The 21,593-nt window shown below is 45.8% G+C and overlaps 1 long non-coding RNA gene across 1 annotated transcript in view; it reads left to right on the top strand.

The window, feature by feature from the left end:
• Positions 1–21,005, top strand: part of LOC126505712 (uncharacterized) — a 63,551-nt gene extending 42,546 nt beyond the window's left edge. Inside the window, exons 2-3 of the long non-coding RNA XR_007592966.1 lie at positions 16,273–16,383; positions 18,607–21,005. This is a non-coding gene — a long non-coding RNA (uncharacterized lncRNA). The remainder of the gene's footprint in view (positions 1–16,272; positions 16,384–18,606) is intronic.
• Positions 21,006–21,593: the final 588 nt, after the last annotated feature.

The raw sequence follows: 21,593 nt of genomic DNA, 5'->3' as shown, positions 1-21,593 counted from the left end.
CTTTAGTTCTTTCCCCTGTGTCTGCCTTTGCACACAGCTTTTCATTACTAGAACTGCCCTCAAGAAATAACGTCATCCTGCTGTTTTTAAAAGTCAAAACTTTCCTATGGTATATCTGAGCTGGGTAGGGACACGATGCTCATAGGTTCCTGACTTTTCCACAGCTGTGAGTCTTCACCGGCTAGAGCTCAGGAAGGCAGGGATGGGAGTTAGGGATGCGGTGGGTGGATAGACTAGGGGTCTGGACACCACAGGCAGTACTGGGAGCTGTGTCTAGGGAATTCTGACTGTCAGTCTGGAGGGGGAGAGAAAGACACCTCAGAGAGCAAGGAGCAGAAGGCTGTTGGAAGGCCTGGGCCTTTCATTCCCTGAATGAAGTGGAATTTTCCCTTCCAGAAGACTTGATCTGTGCCTTGAGGTAAGCGGTCAGAACAGGATTCTGCATCGTGGCCATCAGACACACAAGCATCCCCAAACCTTATCCCTAATGGCTCAAAAGAGGTGGCCAGACAGCCTTATAAAGTCAGCAGGATGCTACTGAAGTGGTCTTTAAGACAGACAGACCTAATGGGTCCTTAGACAGATAGTGCTTCAGATACCCTGTTCTTATAATGACCCCAGGGACACCATCGCACTGTGCACAATTGTGACAGCATCCTAACAATGCCAGCGAGGAGACTGTCTGTCGAGAGCAGACCCAGGGCTCCTCCCTACAAACCTGCAGGGGTTCTCTCAGGACCCCACCTCTCCAGTGAGGAAACACCCAGGGATTAGGGATGACTGAGAACAGCCTGCCCTCTGAGGCACCATTCTAGGTTACTCTCAAGGTCCCACCTTAAAGCTTTGTCGATGCATGCTGCATCTAAAACAAGATTTGTCTCGCCACTTGAGAAGTCAGCATTTGAAGAAGGAGGTCTTGTGATCCCCAGAGCCTCCTTGGTCCCATTTTGCAGATGGGAACAACCCTACGACAGGCAGGGGTGCAAAGGGAAGTGGGTAAATGAATTACTCCAGCCCGAAGGGACTCCAGTGAGGAAGCTCGGAACAGGCAGACGCAGGCCCTGTTTCCACTCGGCTGCCTCAGCCACGCTCCTCCAGCCCAGCTGATAATTGCTCATTATGTGGTTAATGTGGGCACAGCCGGGCCTGGCAGCAGAGTCGCCTCACATCAAAGCGAGCTCTTCAAAGGAGCAGAAAGCTGGCCTCTGGGGTAATTAGTTGAGAGCCTATTCTCTTCTGCTTGGGACAGTTGGGGGAGTGCAGGCAAGGTCCAAATGGCACAAAGTACACCTCAAGTTGTCAACTCCTTGAACTCCTAGGCAAGGCTGGTTACTCCAGTCAGCCCTCCCCCCACCCTGGGGATCAAACCAGCGACTTGTGCCTGCTAAGCAAGCCCTCCCTACTGCTGTTTTCTCTTTTCTACTGTTATTGGCCTCCCCACCCTCTACCCCTGCGCCTGGCCTCTGCTTCCGGGAACACTGTGTACCCTCTCTTTAGACTATCATATTTTTCTTGCACACACTTGGGGAAACAAAAAAAAAAAAAAAAAAAACACAACTCATCCAAACACAAACGCTGCCACTGTGACTCACAGATGAAACCAGAAAGAAGGTACAGCAAAGTTCTGATTCAGGCTATGTGACTCAGTTTCCACAGCTGTCCGAGCTAAGCAGCCCTGGGTGGCAGCCCTGAGTTGAGGATTGCTAGTTCATCCACCGGAGTGGAACTTCGGGGGTAACAGGCCTGGCATGAGACCGCTGAGAAAAGCTGAGGATACGTATGATCGCTCAGCGTGACCGCCTTCCCCCTCGCCCGGCTGGAGGGAGAGACAAGGTGATGTTATGCTTCTAATCCCATTTGCAGTCTCCTGTCACTCAGCCAGGTACCCCACCAGCAAGGCACAGAAGTGCAGAGAGTGCTAAGAGACATTATAATGGAGTCTGGTACCTCTTTTTGATGGCCTGTGGGGCGGTCAGACTAACAGGCCTGAGTGAGTTTGGCGTCTTAAGTGGAGCAGTGTTGAACTGGCCAGTGGGGTGCAGGAAGCCACTGTTACTTAGGGAAACGATTCTAGGACTGGATGGCGCAGGCAGAGGCAAATGGCTTTCACGAATGACGGTTCAGTTGCTCGGAAGGCAAGGCAAGATTTTATTCTACCCAGCTCTTAGCCATATTTAACAATGGACATCGTAGATGATAAGGTCGTCAGAGGACTCCATTTTCTCTGAGCTTAGTGAGGGATACAGTCTCAGATGCTGAGCAAAAAGACCGCAGGATGGAGTGGAAGCACAGACAACAGGGGAGGCAGAGACAGGTGACGTCCACGGGCTCGCTGGCCATCCAGTCTAGCCAAACCACTGAGTTCCACTGGAAAGTGAGAGGCCCTGTCCCAAACAAGCAAAATCCAAAAGGCAAGCAAACAATAAAGCCCAAACAAAAACAAAAGAGCCACCAAAACCTACATGCAACTCCCCCACCCGCCAAGTGAAAAAAACGAAACAAAAGAGTGAAAGGCAACTAAAATAGCATCAAGGTTGATCTCTGGCCTACACACTCACTCACACACACACACACTCATTCCTGGAGAAGATGCTCATGCAACTCTAGCACAGACAGAGACACGGTCACATCTAACGTGATTGAAAATATCCAGGGCCAACGCGATTCCCTGTCAGGCAGCTCTGGCCCTGGCCACATTCTCTCTCTCATGTTGGCTCAGTGCTCGTTTGCCACTTATACTTGTGTGACTCGGGAACCCCATGCTGAAAACATAAGCCTTTAAAATTGCTTCACAACGCACCTGCAGCCTTCGCTAATCCCCAGGTGTGAATATAACACGCACCTGCTCAATATTCTCTTGGCATTCGTGCTAACTGTGGGGGAGTCACATGGAGTGCTTCTGCCAATGGCACGGCATTGTAGAGAGAGGAGCTAGGAGACCAAGGTTCAAGCCTGTTATTGACCAGTATTTCACGCCCCTGCCAATTCCCTTTTTTCTAGAATAGGTGAGGGATGGGGCAAGAAGCTTTTTGGATTGAACAGACTTCTTCCTTATCATTCCTGTGACCCTTTGATCCTAGATCTAGGAACACTGAACTGTCTGAAACCCATTTCCTGTCTCCTAGGCTCAATTCCTGCCAAGTAAGATCTGAGCTCAATTCTTGACCCCAGAGCAAACCTCTAGCATATAGGAGGTGCTCACTCAATGCTTAATAAGTGTGCTAGCTCATTTTATACTAGCTATAACTAAACACGGGACGCTAGGTAACATAGAGAGGTCTGTTTGGCTCAAGTTCTAGAGGCTGGAGAGTCTGAATTAGTTTTCACCACCTTGCTATTTCAGTTTGACTCTGTAGAAAGACTTGGGACATCTGCTCATTCTCTGATTATAAAAAGATGAGAAATTGGAACTCAGTGCTCCACCCACCAGCTAGCAGTTCCAACTGGGTCCGCATTGTCCTTTGGGAGTTTTCTGAAACCACACCTACCCTTGAGGAGCCAGGAGTGGTACAGAAATTCTAATTTGTTTCCTGTGTGTGCTCTTGTTAATTGTAAGAGAATCTAAAAATACAGTTGGGTGCTTGGTATGCACCATGCCTTGTTTAGAAACCTAGGCCAGAGAAAGAAGGCAATTAAACTGTCGAAATCTAATTCTCTCTCCCTTTTAATTTAAAGCATTCCCGTTTGCTTTGCATGGGCTTAAAGTTAAAAGTGAAGAATGGTACCAGAAAAACCAATAGTTGCAAAAGGAAGACGCTCTGAGTGCCAGAGGATACTTGAGAATGGCTACACTCAAGTTACCACCATTTAACGATTTGCTTCTGCCATTCATGGTGCAGGCAAGTGATCTCAGCACCGGGGAGGTGCAGACAGGAGAATCAGGAGTTCAAGGCCAGGTTCAGCTGTAGGGAATTGGAAGCAGGCCTGAACTGTAAGAGACCTTATCTCAAATATCAAAGAAGGTGGGGCAGAGAGGTGATTCTGTGGGTAAGAGAGCTTTTAGCACAAGGTTGAAGATCTGAGTTCAAATCTTAGTACCCACATAAAAATAACTGGGCATGGCAGGCTCGCGCCACTGAGGAGGATAAAGGCAATGGGATCTCTGGATCTTGCTGACCACCAGTGAGAAGACCTTGCCTCAAAAGAATAAGATAGAACGTAATAGAACAGAACAATCAGTGTTCACTACACAAACACAGGCAAGTTCTCTCTCTCTCTCTCTCTCTCTCTCTCTCTCTCTCTCTCTCTCACACACACACACACACACACACATACACACACACACATACACACACATACACACACACACACACACACACACACACACACACACACTACACACACACCAAACAAGAAAGAACTGAAACACTTGCTATACAGTGTAAGGACATGAATTCAAATCCCCAGGTCCCATGGGGAAAAACAAATGGGTTGTGCCTGCCTTGATGTGACTTCAGCACTTCCTGTCAGAGATGGAAGCTAGAGACAGAGAAGCCCCAGAAGCCCAAGGGCCAGGTGGTCTGGCACACATCACAACAGGCAGAGACTCTGCCTTAAACAAGAGAGAGAGTGATTCCTAGGTTGTCCTCTGCCCCAATACCTGTTCCACAGAACACAGATGTCTGCACTTACGTAAATGAACATGTACACATCAAGATTTAAAAAAAAAAAAAAGCAAACACTAGTGAAATAAAAAGGAAACAATATAATGTTCTGTTCTCTGGATACGGGAAACAGAATTATACAGGCAGGGGGCACAGTGGGTCAATGTGATTCAAGAAATATGCTGTGAGCTAGCTGGTAGCGCTGAGTCCAGAGAGACCACGATAGAGAGACAGAGACAAACAGAGAGACCACAGTTCTCTACTGTGGCGATTGGCCTCTTAGAATTATATTCCATGGTGGTTAGCTCAGGAAAGCCAGCTCTCTGGAAGCTCTCAGAGTGAAATGCAGCCCCAAACCTGTGCTGGGTGGCTGTGTAAATGGCAGTTATTTTGGAAGTATGTACCAACTTGGGCAGTGGGCAAGGCTCCCCAGAGCTGAAAAGAGACACAAATGAGTGAAACCATTTGCATAGCATGTCATGAGCACTCAGAAAGAGGTAGAAAAGACCATGTGTAGCCCCCAGAGGTTCCATAAATGTGCCAGGGTGAGCCAGGAAGCCATAATTCAATTCAGAGAGCAGTTAATTGCATCCTATGCATGGGGTGTAGTCATAACCCAGGCGAGGGCAGAGCTAGTATTCCAGAAACATCTACCAAATGGAAGAGACACAATGAGAACAAATAGATCAACTCTCAACGCAGACAGAACACTTGGGTGAGGCCAGGGGACTGAGCTCCTACCAAGTTGAAATGAGAACTGGGGTGGCTGGCAGGGAGGGCGCTGTAGATAAAGGTCAAACTGGATCCTTTCCATTGTCTTTTCTGTTTAAATTTAAGAACGGTGACTGGTTTAGAACAACACACTTATATGCTGTTCCTGTCTTAAACCCATACCTAAGTCTAGTGCCCAGGAAAAAAACAGATAAGCCCCAATCAAGGGTCATTTTGCAGAATAAGGCACAGAATCTCCCCCAAACCATCAAGGTTAAGAGTCATAGATGGTGTTGACTTTGGGGTATCCTGTACCTCAAATATTTAGCAGTATCTCTGACCTCTTCCAACCAGATGCCAGCTGCAGTCCCACCCACCTGTGACAACCAAAAATGTCTCAAATCTTTGCCAATTATTCCTTTAGTGGGTGGGTACTATCCTTATTGGAGACACATTGTTCTAAGGATGGATGCCAGAATAGGGACAGAACCCTCTCCCTTGTCTCTTCCCCCAATGGAATGAGTGTAATTGATCAATAGAAAAATAAACAGAGTATTAAGATCTTAAGACCAGAGACTTAGGCTCCTTAACGGCCCCATGGGGTCAGCACTGATGTCCATGTCCCCCTCTTAGGACCTTAACTGCAGTGAGTACCCCAGGGATTATGTAGGTTGGTACACAACATTTAGTAGGGGTATATTTTTTATTGGATTCAGAGGAGGGCCTCTTTCCTAGTCCTGTAAAGACAGCAGCATGAAGCTAAGGAAAGCCTAACTTCTGGATTCCTCATGTAAAAATCAGGCATGATGGTGTGTTCCTGCAACTCTAGGTCTGGAGGAGAGGAACAGGAAGTTTCCTGGGGGCTGGTGGCCATCCAGTATAACCATATCTGTGAGCTCCAGGTTCACTGAAAGACCTTTTCCAAAAAACAAGGTGGTGATCGAGGAAGACATTTGCCTTCTGCTTCTCACCTCCACACTTGTATACATGAAGTGTCCCTGCACTCAGGTGCCCTGCCTCCACACACATGCCCTCTCTACATACAACAAACAGATAAAATCAATAAGTCAACACAGCAGCATTATGAAATCAAAGCACGTGGGTTCATGTCCAGTCTTGGGCTACTCCACAGCATTAGGAAGCATGTTAGCACAGTTCCACTGTGCTTTGCTGAACAGGTAATCACAATAGCACTTTATTGGGCTCTGGACATCCGCCATCCCACTCAGTGCCACAGCCTCCCTGTAAGCTTGACTGCGCAACACCAAATGGTCAAGTTCATGTCCACCACGTCACAGACTCTCTGTGCCCCGATCTGCCTGCTGTTTCTATAGCCTGGTTCTTCACATGATTATCATAAGACCCAGGGCAGGTGAAACACTGAGACAGGATGCCCCCTCTGGGAAACGGTGACAGGCGGGGAGCCCTCAACACAGCGGACCAGGGTTGGTGTTTAATAAAAACTGCTAATTGTAAGATCTGGGGTTAGAGTGCTTTACCTCAACCGAGAGACACGTCCAAATTTCAGTCGTGAACAGAAACGGCAGTGGAGGTTAGGAAACAATGACACCACGGGCAGCAGCAGTCTGCGGTTGATTCAGGGGGCAGGAGCTGCGTATTTCCAAGATTGCTTCAGCCAATTCCCTATGATTTAGTAAGAGGCTTGGAATAAGACTCCATACTCATTGCAATAGCCTCCAAGGACATCCTGCCAGAGAAGGAGCTTCACACCATTGGAGCATGTCTTTTCTTCTTGTACTTAATGATAATGGCCATATTTGCAGTATGACATATGCCATCCACAGACATTGAGTGGCTTCGTTCTCCAATGATATTTTCAGGGTTCAGAGTCACTCTGAGACCCTAGGGCTCTGGGGATTGACGTTCATTCTCACCTGAAAACCCTTGGCCAGTCTGGTTGTTTCTTGTGGTCACTGGCTATTTATTTTCAACTAAGAAATTAATGTGTGTCTTATTTAATTTTATATTGCTAATACATACACAATAATACAATAATGTTAACATGCATGAGTAACATATATGCATGGGTTAAGTGTGATATTTCTACTCCTGCATATAGTGTATACTGATCAAATACAACCTCCCTCACCCTCCCTCCTCAGGATCATCTTTCTCAAACTTTACCGATCACTGTGACTCTACATTTCTGTATAGTTAAGAGGGGGGCAGATCTCAAGTTCCAGACCCACCTTGGCTACCCAGCAAGGCCCTGTCTCAAACAGCAAAATGATTATCCTGTAGCAATGCCAAGAAGGGAGTTTGGGTTCCTGGCTACATTTCTATTGCCTTGGGTGGTTTGGGACCATGATACTATCTAGTCAGTGAGGTTGTGTGGAATTCCAGCACAGACCCTTACAGCTCTGTGGCCTTGAACTTTGACTCCTGTCTCTAAAATGGGAGGAGCATCATGGTGTTGACTCCTTCTGTGCATGAGACTGAAATGGTGTACCTGCATCCAAGGGTTCGGTCGAGGATGGTGTATAAGCAGGTAGTGAAGAGAACTATCTTTGTTGTTCCTGGTGTCATTGCCACCCAAACTCCTTCCCTGATAAACAAGAGCTGCACTGTGGGGCTGGCATGACAAGCCCAACATCCTTGAGGTTAGACACCTTTGTCTGTCTGTATTTCTGGAACCCATGTTCATATATATGCTGGCACACAAGCTCATTCTGCTTTCCTGGCTCCTCAGCCGCACTGGCCAGCATAGCTCAGATTTCCCTTGCTTGCTTCCCACGTGTCTGCTCCCCATTGGCACGTCATTACCACTGATCCTTCTGCTGATCCTGGCCAAGTTTTTGCCTCTCCTTTCTGCCTCCTCCCTCCTCACTGCCCGTGCGAGCTCTCAGCAGCCCATAATCTTCTGCTCACACTCCATTCGTCCGGCACCTCTCCGCACACAGTGCATTCCCTGCCTGCCTCCCAAAGCTCACTCTTCCCTGTGGTGTCTTCTCACCCACTCCATCATGTCAAATTGGCTTCAGAGCGTTCCTCTCGCATGCCCTGCAGGGTGCCGAGGTCCTGCACCCTGGGCTAGGTTGGCATCATGGCTGTACTAGTGGAAGTCCACTACGTGAGTCTCACCGGATGAACCTAAAGCTTTAAAGGGTCAGCTTAATACTTTAGTAAAAACGCTTATCACATCCAGAGACTTTATTGTGTGCTTATACCCCATCTCTCATAGAGTGTTTGGCAGATGCTTCCAGGTCTCAGTCACCTAAGCGAGGGTGTGAAGGCTCAGAGGGGCCAAGGCCCTTGACAAAGTCAGAGAATTAGTAAGTGATAAGGGATAAGGAGTTTAGCTGGTGTGTCTAGCTCCAGGCCCTGACCTTAACCCCAGGGTGAGGAAGAACAAAGGGCCTTGGGTCCCATTGTTCCCTTGAATCAGCCATTCAGGGAAGGAAGACAAGGAAGGAGATGCACTGTTCTCGGGCTAACCCTCCTGGAAGCCCTCCTGTGTAGCACAATTAATAAAAACCCAGAGACAGAAATTGGGGTTCAACCCGAATGTGAGAAAAGCAAAATAGCCAACCACTGACTCTTACCTCAACTTCAGTCCGAAATGGTGATCCTGCCTCCAGGAATTTCAGAATGAGACTTCCTCTGAGAGCTGTCTCCTCCCTTCTTGTATTTCTCTCTAGGGTTGGGATTAAAGGCATGCACCACTAGGGATTAAAAGTGTGCACTGTCCAGTTTCTATGCCCAATGGTGTGGCTACTGGGATGAAAGGTGTGTGTCACCACTACCTGGTCTGTAAGGCTGACCAGTGGGGCTGTTTAACTCTCTGATCTTCAGGCAAGCTTTATTTATTAAAATACAAATGAAATATCACTACACTCCTGGACATCCATCTCTAGCCAATTAGATAAACCAGCCTTTACTTTCTCTAGGTTCTATGTATTGTCTGCCTGTCTCTCTTCCATCTCAGTAGGGGTTCCATAGCAGGGACCTGCAGAGGGAACTGGAGAAATGCTCAAACACCCAACATGAATGAACTCACCTACCGGGAAAGGTGTCAGAAGGAGTCCATCACCTGCAAACAGCGCTCAATCCCTCCTCATCCTCAGGCCCAGGCTCCCTGTTCCCTCCCATCATTAAAAGTGTCAGCTAGGAATCTGTTCTTGGGAATTCCCCCAGGGTGGGGCCCACAGATGTGCCACTCACTGGTCTTCCTCCTCTTCCAACCCTGAAGCCCAGAGCTGGCAGCAACCTCCCCCGAGGGCAGGGTGGGTGCTGAACAGGTAGGCAGCTCTTTCTCCTTACCTGGGAACCCAAACTGGAACAATGCAGGGCTTGTGACGTGGGCAAGGTGGGTGAGAGCCAGACCTGTGAGTCTTGGGTCAGACTGCTGGTGACAAGCCCTGCAGGATGAGACTTCCTGGAGACAAGGACATGGGTGTGGCTCCATCTGTTAGTGACGTCAGCAGCCAAGATCTCTGAGGGGGCTTTTCTTGCTTTGTTAGCTCATCTTCAAGTAATGCTGAGAGGAATGTCATTATGCCCAATTCTGCAGATGCTGAGAAGTAAAATGCAAATGACTTATGCAAGCTCAATAAGGTCAAAGTCACTGAGTCCAAGGTCAATAAGGTTGAAGTCACTAAATCCAAGGTCAATTAGTTGGGAGTTGCTGAGTCCAAGGTCAATAAGGTCAAAGTCACTGAGTCCAAGGTCAATAAGGTAGGAGTTGCTGAGTCCAAGGTCAACCAGGCCCCGATTGCAAAGTGGAAGCCAAATCTAGGTAGGTTGGATGCACACACTGTATTCCATGTTCCCAGGAGAGAAACAAACAAGCTGGGACCGAAGGGGCGGTCACGTCACCTGTGACACCCTGTTCTAGCTCTCCTCCAATGTCATCGCCGCAAAGGTGCAATAGGGCAGCAAAATGGCAGACACTTCCTCTGGATGGGCTCCACGCTTGATCCTGTTCTGATTATGAAGAAGTGGTTTTCGGTGTGCTAAGGTGTAAGTGGGCGTAGCAAAGTGGAAGCCTGGCTTGGCTTTTCCTGATCCTGAATGGAGAAGGAGATGTCAGAGAGACATGAGTACAACATTGCAGGTCACCACCACTAGCTTTGGGTCCAGAGGAGAGGATCCACTGGGGGTATGGTGGAATATCAGGGCACCAGGCCTCACAAGACAAGGTTTGGGACTGTTTGTTCCAGGGTCAGCTTGTGGTTTGTGACCACTGGTGTCTAGTCATACCTTGGAGGCCCCATGCCTGGAGAACAATGACAGAAAATGATCACTGATTTCAAACTCAAGTCTTTTGGCAACCCTTCTGAAACACTCTAGGGGTTTTCATAGCTCTGATGGGGAGACTGAGCAGATCCAAAGCCTTCCTAGCTGTGCAAAGCCTCAGTTTTCACATCTGTAAGATGGATAAGTACTAGCAGTGCCCACTTTTAGGGCTTAGCTTGGAGACTGCTGGTTCAGTCATCGATCACCAGCATATTGTCCTGTTTGTGACCAGAATCCTAGCAGGAGCAGGAACATGAGATTCCTGTAGAAAGAGTGTCCTGGTGGCCATTATTAATCTTTGATCCTGACATCTGGGTCTTCTTTCTCAATCAGAGTAACAGGGTAGATCACTTAACTCCATACAGGGCCTTGTATGAGGGTCCAGAATTGAGACAGAGGGAGTCCAGGGTACAAATGACTTGGCTAGCTTCTTAGTCAACAAAAATTTACTTAGAAAATTGCACCATCTTTAATAATCTTCCTTCAGTAGAGTGTCGTAGCTAACAGAATGAGATTGGCAAGTTTAACAACAACAACAAAAAAAGCCAAATAAACAAACGTGTAACTGTATAATTAGAGGGAGGATGCTACAAAGGAAGTAGGCAGGGTATGAAGACAAACCTAGCTGGAGAGGTATCTCCACCTAGGAAGGCTCTCAAGGAAGGTAGCTCTTGGACATTTTGACAAGTCAGAGTTTAAAACAAGAACTAAGGGATGAAAAGAGAAGGGAGGGCTGAGCAGGGGTACCAGGTATGCTGCTACTCAGGGAATGGAATGGGTATAGTTCTGCAAGACAAGGCTGGGCCAGATATAGGGAGGACAGAAGATGAAAGGTAGAAGGGGGAGGACCACACGGTGCCTTGGAAGCCAGGGTGTGTGTGTTACAGTTATAGCCCATGTAAATTGTATGATTACATTCATGTAAAAGGCCCTTTGCATGTTCATATGCTTGAACACTTGGTACCAAAACAGGGGCACTGTTTTAGGAGGCTGTGAAGCCTTTAGGAGGTGGTACCTAGCTGGAGGAAGTGCATCACCAAAAGGCCAGCCTCTCGAATTATAGTTCTGCCCAATTCTGGCTCTTCAGAGCTTGTTTGGATGGATGTGGGAAATGTTGAGGCCACCGGGCCAGATATCGGTGGAATAAAATAAGAACACCTGCTCTCATCCACCATAGGACAGGCACCTAAGTAAAGGGCCACCTGGGCTGCCAAGCTTGTACGATGATTTAGGATGAAATTCCAGGGTGTGCCTTGGTGTGGAAGAATTGTCTGTATTCTGTCAATCATGTTTTAAATAAACGCTGATTGGCCAGGCAGGAAGTAGAGGCGGGTCAACAAGACAGGAAGTAGAGGCAGGAGATGAGAATGGGAGAATTCTGGGAAGGAGGAAGCCCATTCCTTCCAGTCCTGCCCAGATCACCGAGGAAGCAGAATGTGACCTACCTAGCTGAAAAAGGTACTGAGCCGTGCAGCTGACATAGATAAGAATAATGGGCTATATAAGTTATAAGAGTTAATAAGAAGCCTGAGCTAATGGCCCAATCAGTTTATAATCTTATGGAGTTCTCTGTGTGATTTTCTCTGGGACTATATGGCTGGGGGACCAGGCGGGACAGAAACCCCAACTAGCAGGCCCTCATATTACAGTGCCTGTCAATGAAAGCCCTGAACAGCTCTTACTATGGGCTACTCAGGCCACGTGAAGCAGTGTGACTTTATAGAGAATGACCCCATTTTCCTCAGAGAAATCTAGAAAGTTCAGTTTTGAATGTCTTTCAGGTTAAAAGTGACTATTCTCCCACAGGCTCTGTGATGCTCGTGGACCGTAAGAAATGGTAGGCGCTCTAACACATAGTAGGTTCCCACCTCCCCACCTCTTTCTTTTGTCCATAGAAAATAGATTTCCTTAGGAGGGGAGAGAAAAAAGACCCCATGTAATTAGCATTATAGGCCCTTTTCAACTTGGTTTAGGCACACATTCAGTCAGTCGGGGGAAACACCCACTCAGCTCTAACACTGCCCTAATTATAAATCTCAGCTTTTAATTCATTAGCCCAGAGTCCCCAGGGGCCCCCACAAAGGTGTGTTCTACTGGGCTCATTCAAGGCCCTCTGTGTTTGGCAGACCTCCTTTGTCATCCTGGTGCTGGGGGACAGCCTGACAGGTGTTTTACAGCTCAGCTGGGTCATATCAAGTTCTTATTGAAAATGCTTAAATTTCAGAAAACACCCTTGGTCTCACACTGGAGGCAAATCCACTGAGGCAAGACTAGGAAAGCTGGCCTTGACAGGATAAAATGTATCTTTCTCTGACATTAGTTTGATTGGAGAGATTGAAATGTTTAGTGATTGAAGAAAAAAAACTATTATTTCTTTTGTGCACGAGGAAATTCTCTTTTAAGGTTGGCTCCTTCGGTAACCTTCTTTACCAGGCTGGATTCTGAGGTCTAAGTTGTATACTGAAGTTATCCAATGCTTAGCATGAAAATTACTGTAGAAGTAAATGTATCTTCTCAGCAGAAAAATAATTATCTTTGAACATTATTTGGTGTCTGTCTCAATGTGTGTGTTTTGTGTGTATGCACACAAGTATATATGTGTATGGTCCATGTTGGAAATCTTATTCAACCACACTCTGTCTTATTTCTTTGGACAGGATGTCCCTCTCCATTGAAACCCTGAACAGCACTTTCTGTGGGCTACAGGGACCCATGAAAAAGCATGGGCCACCAATATGACTAGATTGACTGGCTAATGAGCTCCAGGGATCCTCTGTCTCCATTTCCTCAGTTCTGGGATTACAGGCACACACTTCTAGGCTAAGATTCTTAAAAATAAATATGGGATGATGATGGGTGAGAATCGAACCCAGGTCCTCTTGTTTACTTGGCACTGTACTGACTGAGCCATCTCCCAAAGTCCGTCATTATAATTTAAATGTAACTATATAAAGAACTGAATGCTTCTATACATAATCTAGCCTGATCTTTTTAAGTGTGTTTAATTTATTGAAATTTCCTAAGCTCAGTTTCTTCATTTAATAATGACAGCCCACAGAGAGTTTTACAGCACCATTAGGTACAATTTGGCAATGCTCCATCTAGTGAGACTTGGATCAAAACTTTCCCTGTGGTCACTAGAGGAAGGTTAGCACTAGGAAGCCTTGAAGATACAGTTCCTCTATCCCTGACTCCTTGGAGGAAGGCACTGGCTTCTTCCCTTCAAGTGGTCAGGGACTTCAGCAGTGAGATGCTCTGGAGCAGTGACCTCTTCCTCATCCACTCCTAATGAACTGCATGATTAACACCACGGTGGATTTAGTTTGGATCTTCAACCCTGCAAGTGACGGTTTAATCTGAAGTTTAGACTGCTCTGTCCAGAGTGAGAATGTGAGAATCAGGTTTGGGTCCTGGCTCAGGAGTGAAACTGGCTTATGTCAACCTGCATTCTTTGTGATCTTTTCCTGAAAATCTGTGACTACGTTAGACTAAAACCATGTATACCATGTATTAAAAATGTATGGTTCACAGCCAAATTTAATACATGCTAATCACTGCTCTTTGGTGCAGGGGGCAAGGAGTAGTTGGAAAAGGAAATTTGAAAACTATTCTTTCTTTGCTTGGTAACTCAAAGGAGTTAAAGACATATGCAAATTTTATTTCCGAGGAAGTCACAATGGATTTGTACAAGAAGGGATTGGCATGTGGCAGCCCAAGCCTCTTGTTTTCCAGGGGAAGAAATACAAGCCCACTAGAAAGAACCAAGAACCGGAATAGAAGCAGCTAAGTGAAATCCCAGTTTCAGATTTTTATAAAAATAACATTATGCAATACCTACTGTGTGCCAGCTCCTGTCCTCCACATTTTGCTTTCAAGCATCTTTTCATAGCAACCTTCTGAGTTATATTTATTTGATAATAGACTTTTACAGTTAGCATGCTGAAGATCAGAGAGGTTAAGTGTCATGCTTGAGATCACACAGTTGGCAAGTTGCAAGGTGGACTTGGAACATAAGCAAGAAAAGCCATTGCCACTTTTACGGCACTTACTATGTAACAGGTAAGGCATCAACTAGTTCTTTAACTTGTTGAATGTCTTGTTGCCTCCTACCAGGTCAGAGATGTTTTTCCCAAGTGAAGGGCTCCAACTTGACAGAACTGTCCTACCATGGCACTGCCGGATGTTATGGTGGTTTGGATGATAAGCGTCCCCCATACTCTCTGGAATTTCAGTACTTGGAATTTGAGCATGGGTCTACTGGACCATTGTGCTTTCTCTACCTCTATCCTTTCTATCCCAGAGAAAGAGGCCAGCAGAAGCAGCCGGAAGAGTAGTCTGTTCATTCCCCCTACTGACAAAAAGCTCTCAGCTTCCCTAGCTGTCTGCACGGCTTCCTTTATCTCACACTCAGAAAAGACATCTTCTTCTCATAATTCCTTCTAACTTGGGGAGCTGACCTAAAGCCTTAAACCTCCTCAGGACATAGGATGACAACCAAGCCCATCTTGCAAACTTTCAAAGTGCCTCCAGTACCTAGCAGGTAGTAACGGAATCAGTAAGACATTAATGTATGACCATATTAGCTAAGGCTGATGCTGATGCCTTGGCCAAGCTCTCCCTGTCCACAACCAAGACGGTCTGAAAAGCATACTATGCAGTTGACATATTTGAGGGAAAACACAAAGCAATCATCTGTTTGTAGCCCTCTTCCATATGCGGCCACAAATGGAACACATTGTGGGGGTCATGCGAGATCAGGAGATTTAGTGAACAGGGCACAATACGGCTTTGTGACCCGCTTTATTTTCTCATGACAATGTAAAATATAGATTGAGATGAACTAAAAATCCTTCATATTTGGTTTTATAGCCCAAATTCATAAATTCTCTGCATTCATTAGAAAGTGATGGACTCTCTGCACCCACTTGAAAAGATAGCATCCCGAGGGATAGATACAAGAATATTAAAAGAGAGACGGAAAGAGAGAGCGATCCTGATCAAAGAAATACTGCCTCTTTCCTCCTTTCACTGAGCAGATGTGCAATGTGTCCTGGGAAAGAAATAGAAAAATTCCTGAGTGATTTATGGGATGAGCCAAGTTTCCACGGAGGTTATTGCATGCCTGATAGTAAGGCGGGGGTTATTAGTTCCTAGTTGAAAATGACCAGAGAAGGTCTCATTCACTTCATCAATATGGCGCTTTTATAGGTTGTCAGGAAGGCGACATCAGGCAGCCACGGCACTGTCTTGGAGTTATTTCTCTATTAGATGGTTGCTTGTCTTTATCATTGAGACTTCCGACTATTTAAGAAAACCCAGAGCATGGGAGACGTGTCTGTTCCATCTAAGACAGAAAAGCAAATGCCTCACTTAAAGTCTTTACTCATCCAGGCATTGCACAACCTGAGTTCACACAGAAAATGAAAACAGATCCCACTACATTCATATATACATACATTTTCTAGACAAAAGCTGACTTTTGCATTTGCTAAGAAAGATACTGAGTCTTGTGCAGTGAGTTTTAGACATCCTGATGCCATCAAATTATCTTTTAAAAATTAGGGGAGTGAGTACCATACGTATGTTCTTCTATGGAAGCTAATTATTGTTTTCATTCTATAAATAAAGGAAAATTTTAGCACATATATGGAAACCTAAAAGAACAGAAAATGTTGATGTATATTTTCATCTATGACCTCAGGGAAGAGAGAGCATCTCCATCCGTCGGCAGACTGAAGAAGCTGCCATCACTCATTGGCGCCGGGATGCAGGCACTTAGAAACCAACGAAAAGTCTTGGAAGATCTTCAGGGGTGAGGCCAACATTACTAATGGAAACTGCTTGCTCTAAAACCTTGTAATTCTATAATGCTTTTCTTAGATTGCTATAGTACTAAGAATAGCAATAAAGAATGGGCAGGGCTACTTATTATGCTCCTACTGAATGTTAGTCAGCTCCTGACTCTGAAGGATGCATCTTTTAACACTTGCAGCAACCAGTAAATAAAGTATGATTGCTAATAAATAGATGGGCACCATTTGGGACTCATTAATTCACACAAGTGTCAGGCACCCAGATAAGTGTATTGGAAGTGGCATTCCTGGGGTCCCACCTCTGCTTCCTGAGTCAGAACCCAATATATTCCCAAATCTGTAGCCATGTTTCTTTGTGTGCCAGAGACTCACATAGCCCAGGCTGGCCTAAACTGGCTAGGGAACTGAGGATAACCTTGAAATTCTGATCCTCTTAGATCTGCCTTCTGTGATTGCAGGCCTGTGCCTTATATCTGCTTTTTCACCCCTCATGGGCCCCTTCCTTTATGGGTGTTAAGAAAATTGGCTTGCCTGCGAACATATTTTCCCGGCTCCTTCTCCTAGAGGTGTCGCAGAAGGCTGCAGAAAAATCTTCTAGAAGAATAACTGCTCAGAAGGCTCGGGAGGGGAATAACAATCTAACAAAATGCCAATGCACAAATTCACGTTTTTGTTCTTTTTAAATAATGGTACTTTAATACAGAATTAAATTACATTAAATAATTGTATTAAATTAAATACAGAATTATATTACATATCTTACATGCTGCATGCTACATCTATTATATTGACTGTACATTGAGACCACACACCATACCATATATTATATAATGTCCTTTCTCTTGTGGGTAAAAATACACAGCTTGATAACAGATGAAAGTGACCCTACGGTTCTCTTGAGGGAAGGATTTTTAAAGCAAATCTTGTTTTGTTTGACTCTGAAAGGACAGAGCTAAGGGTTCTGAGAATTGGGTTCCCTTGTGTGTGGAACTGAAAATCCAAACGCTTCTTCCTTTAGAGAAGCTCACCGCTGACATTTAGACAGAGCCCTCTGGCCATACAGCTTTAAACTCCCGACTTAGGCGTTTGTCTCCCATGCATCTCCAAGGCGCTGTGGAAGCTAGAGTTCTGAGTTGGATGGTGTTCCTAACATCCAGGGCATCATGCAGTTTCCCCAGATCTTGGCTGGAAATTTCTCAAGACTGAGAGGAGAAAATAAGTAAAATAGGTTCATTTGTCTCCAATTTCAGCACCCCGAGTTACAGAGGGCTCAAGGGACCCAAGGGGGCCAGGGCTGTCCTTCCCAGGGCCTGCTTCAGCACAGGTGGAGGTCTGAGACTGTCCTGTCCAAGACCCAGTTCAGCACAGATGGACGGGTGACGTCCTTGTATTTTATTCCAGCCTCTGATCCTCCTTCGTTTGCCTGCCTCCCTGGACAGATGTTTGTCTGAGCAAATTGGCTGCTGAGATGATCTCCAAGTTAACCACCGGCAGGGCCAGGGACAGGATATTGATTCCTTTCAGCCCTTTAGAGGGAACAAAGTGCTGAAAGTCAAGGTTACCACATAGACACACGGCACAAATTCCTCCAGTCTTTGAGTGTCTGTACTGTGCGTAAAGACTTCATTGCGTTTGTCCTATAATATCACTGGGGACTCACCAAACTAAAAAAAAAAAAAAAAGACAAAACAAAACAAACAAACAAAAAATCAGAAACCTTAAGATGAAAAGAAAAGGAAGAAAAAAAATCCATGTCTGTTATTTTCTGCCAGCTGGGAAGGGGCTAACTGGTGCCTGGCCCATGATGCCTGTGTTCAGGTTCACTGTGGGCAGCAACCACAGTAGGTCCCAGCCTCGGATCCGAGCAGCTACGTGACCAGGGCCCAGCTTTGCGGAAGAGCACAGACTTCATAATAATTAAAGTTAAATATTGCTGATGATCGGTTAGCAGACAATTACTTTAAAAATTATTCCAGAGAACAAATAAGAACCATGAGTAGCATTTTCATTGGTAATATATATAGTATACAGAATTTGCTTTCCTAGATAAAAGATACTTTTTTTCTCAAATATGTATTATTTTCTTGGAGTTATAGATTAAGACCAGTTTCCCCACATCTTCTTCATGACAAAGCATGAAGGAAAAAGAAAACCTTTTAGCAGCAAAAAATGTTTGAATTTTTTAATTTAACCTTCCTTTCTGTTTTCCTCTTTTTGACAAGGGAAACCGGCATATCTCAGGCTAGCTAGCTGTACACTCCTTAAGTAGCTGAGAGTGACTGAACTTCGGATTCTTCTGTCTCCACATTCAAATGCTGGGATTACAGGAGTGAACCACCATGTGTAATTTACAGGCAAAACAAACAAACAACCCGAAATCGCTGATCTTCTTTCTTCCAGTCCTGAGCAACATCACACCTAGAGACATCGGGCACACCTCAACAGAGGGATCATCAGACTTTCTGAAACACTCCCACTTGCCAAAGGGTGATCGGAAAGACACCGAGAAGAGGCAACACCAGCAGTAAAGACTTCTTTCTAGGTCAGGTTCTGGGGTTACCTTGTTTAGTTATGCCTCCTCCCCTTTTAAGACTTGGTGCAAATGAGCTTCCCCTCCTCCCTCTCCCTGGGTCACTTTCAGTTTGTTCGAACCAGCCCTGTGTGCATTTGGGGTTGACAATGAACCAGAAGTTCTTGGGCGTGAGATGTGTTTAAGTTCCCAGTGCTGGCACCATTATCTTCAGACTCTGGCCACATGAACTTGAATTACTGAGCACTGTTATCATTGTCTCAGGACTTAGCTGAGAAAGGTCAGTTCAGACCCAGAGAGCCCAACTGAAGCAGACAGAACATGGGCCCCTCCCTTGATGACCTGCTCTCATTTCAAGTTGAAAGATGATTCAGATCTCAAAATAAGAAATGATTTGCAAACTCAGTTGAAAAGATGCAAACATGAGTACCGCCATCATGCCCATGGCCTTTGAGCCAGAAGGTCTGCTTTTTAACTCTAACTCTGCCAAGGAGGCAGGAAAACGCACACATGGATGGGGCATTGGCCATCTCAGACTCGAGTAGAGTAACAAAACCTGACCCACTCAGTGCTAGCTAAGAAAATGATGTTATCGTATGTGATACCACAAACCCAAATAAGACTTCAAATGATATTTCCTACACAGAGGAAAATACATCTTATTGAGCAAACTGTGTATTTTTTTTAAATGTAAGGAACAAGCTATTTTTTTTTTTTAATAAGAAATCACATAAACCTCCAGGCCTTTATCGATGTTTACCACTGGGAAGAGGGCATCTTCTTTTTAGTCACTTCATATTTTGCTGTATTTCTGAAATTCTCTCCTAAAAACACCTATTTATTGGATAATGTAAAATCCCAAGCCAATACATGTCATTTTAAAAAGCTGGCAGATAACACCAGTTTCTGTGATCCTGCCTCTATCTGAAACGTGGGACCATGGTCAAGGGCACCACCACACGTGCGTCTCCCGGCCCCACGGTTCCAGGCAGGGCCTGTATATAGTTGTCAAAAGAAAGGTCCGTAACATGCCTTCACGGCTCCCAGGCCTCTATTAATGCCGCATGTGCTCCTGTAAGGTGAGTGATTAAATGACATGCAATAATTGTCTCTCCTCTAAAGCAGGCATTTATTTTCCTCCATGCGTGAGGCTCTGTTTTTCTATCATTTATCACAACTTCACTGTAGGACTCATCTCCGTGGGCTGTGTGTCTTGTACCTCTCTTTTTAACGCAAGCTGACCTAAACGGCCCCGGTCAGAAATTAAATATAATTACCTATAGACTCGCACTGGGCAAATGAGATCGCGCGGGCTCCTGAAGCGGAACAAGGTGCGTTGGAGGTCTCTGCTCGTCCGTCTTCCCCAGAGTTAATTTCTCCCCTCCTGGAGGACGCCTACGCACAGCCTCACAATGACCTGTTTAGTTGGCAGTGGAAAATGATGTCATTTGCAAGTAAGCTTTCAGCTGTGATATTTTATAATTGTTAAGATGAAAACCCGATAATCCTCTCCCCCTTCACATAAACTGCAATCCATCTTTAAACCTGTGATAATTCTCCAAACCTGCCGCTTAATAAACTAACAAACCCCAGGCCTGTGCGATTTTACGGGGAGTCAATCTTTGATCAGCCAAGCTGAAACGGGTCTGATAAAGGGACGCCCTTCCACTCCGGAGTCACCACTTGAGTGGGTTATTGCTGTTTCCTCCGGTCCTCCAGTGCCAAATAAGCAGAGGTCTTCCCAAGCTCCTTATCTCTTCCACTTTCTTCTTGAGATCTCTGTCGCTTTAATCCGGCATGTCTGCTGCTGGTTAACAAGGAAATCCTATGTCAATTATCGCCAACAACTTCCTGCTGAGAAGCTGCAGGGAGTCAAAGTGTTTGAGAGCCTTTTCACACCAGAGAGTGGTGCAGGGCCTAATTAAATGGCCCTCATATCTTACAGCCTGGTGGAGGCCTTGTGATAGATAGCTAATGAAAGATAGCCTCATTTGGCTAAGAACCTTTGAAGGCCAGTGGGCTGTCCAGCGGGTTGGAGGTGCACCCCAAAGTGGAGCTGCATGGGACTCCTGCAGTTCCAGTGAGCATAGAGGGGGCTGTTCTGGCGTTGGACAGGTGGCTGGGAAGGGGTGGGTCTTTGGTTGCAGCTCGCTAGAGTTGGTCTATGAGGCAGTGGGGTCAAGTGGGGTAGGGATCAGACTTCAGGGAGATGTCCGCTAAACCATTAAAGTCAGGCTTCAAAGAACACTCCCCCGTGAAACTGACCCCTTAGTCTCAATATAAGGGGTCTCCTCTCCCACTCAGGACTCACCAAGTGGCATAATTCTGTCTTTGAAAATACATGTTTTGGGGCTGGGGTTGTAGTCCAGTGGGAGGGTGATTCTTTGGCATGCACGAGGCGTTAGGTTCGATCTCCAGCACTGCAGCAACCAGGTGCAGTGGCACAGCCTATAATCCCAGCCTTTTTGGGGGGCAGACACAGGAGGATCAGAAGTTCAAAGGCAACCTCATCTCTGAGTTAGTAGCCAGTCCGGGCTACATAAGACTCCATCTTCCTGCCACACATACCCTCCATATTCGGGGAACAAATCTGATGTGTTGCTCTATGTTTTAATGAATGGTATTTAATCCTTATAATATTTCATAAAAAAGGACATTCTGAAACATGACAGAAGGAAA

Source organism: Alexandromys fortis, unplaced genomic scaffold, assembly GCF_014885135.2.
Source record: "Alexandromys fortis isolate MF-2015 unplaced genomic scaffold, M_Fortis_MF-2015_v1.1 scaffold_16, whole genome shotgun sequence".
NCBI classification, from domain to species: Eukaryota; Metazoa; Chordata; class Mammalia; order Rodentia; family Cricetidae; genus Alexandromys; species Alexandromys fortis.
The sequence above is the reverse complement of the archived record's forward strand: the minus strand, read 5'-3'. Positions and strand labels throughout refer to the sequence as shown.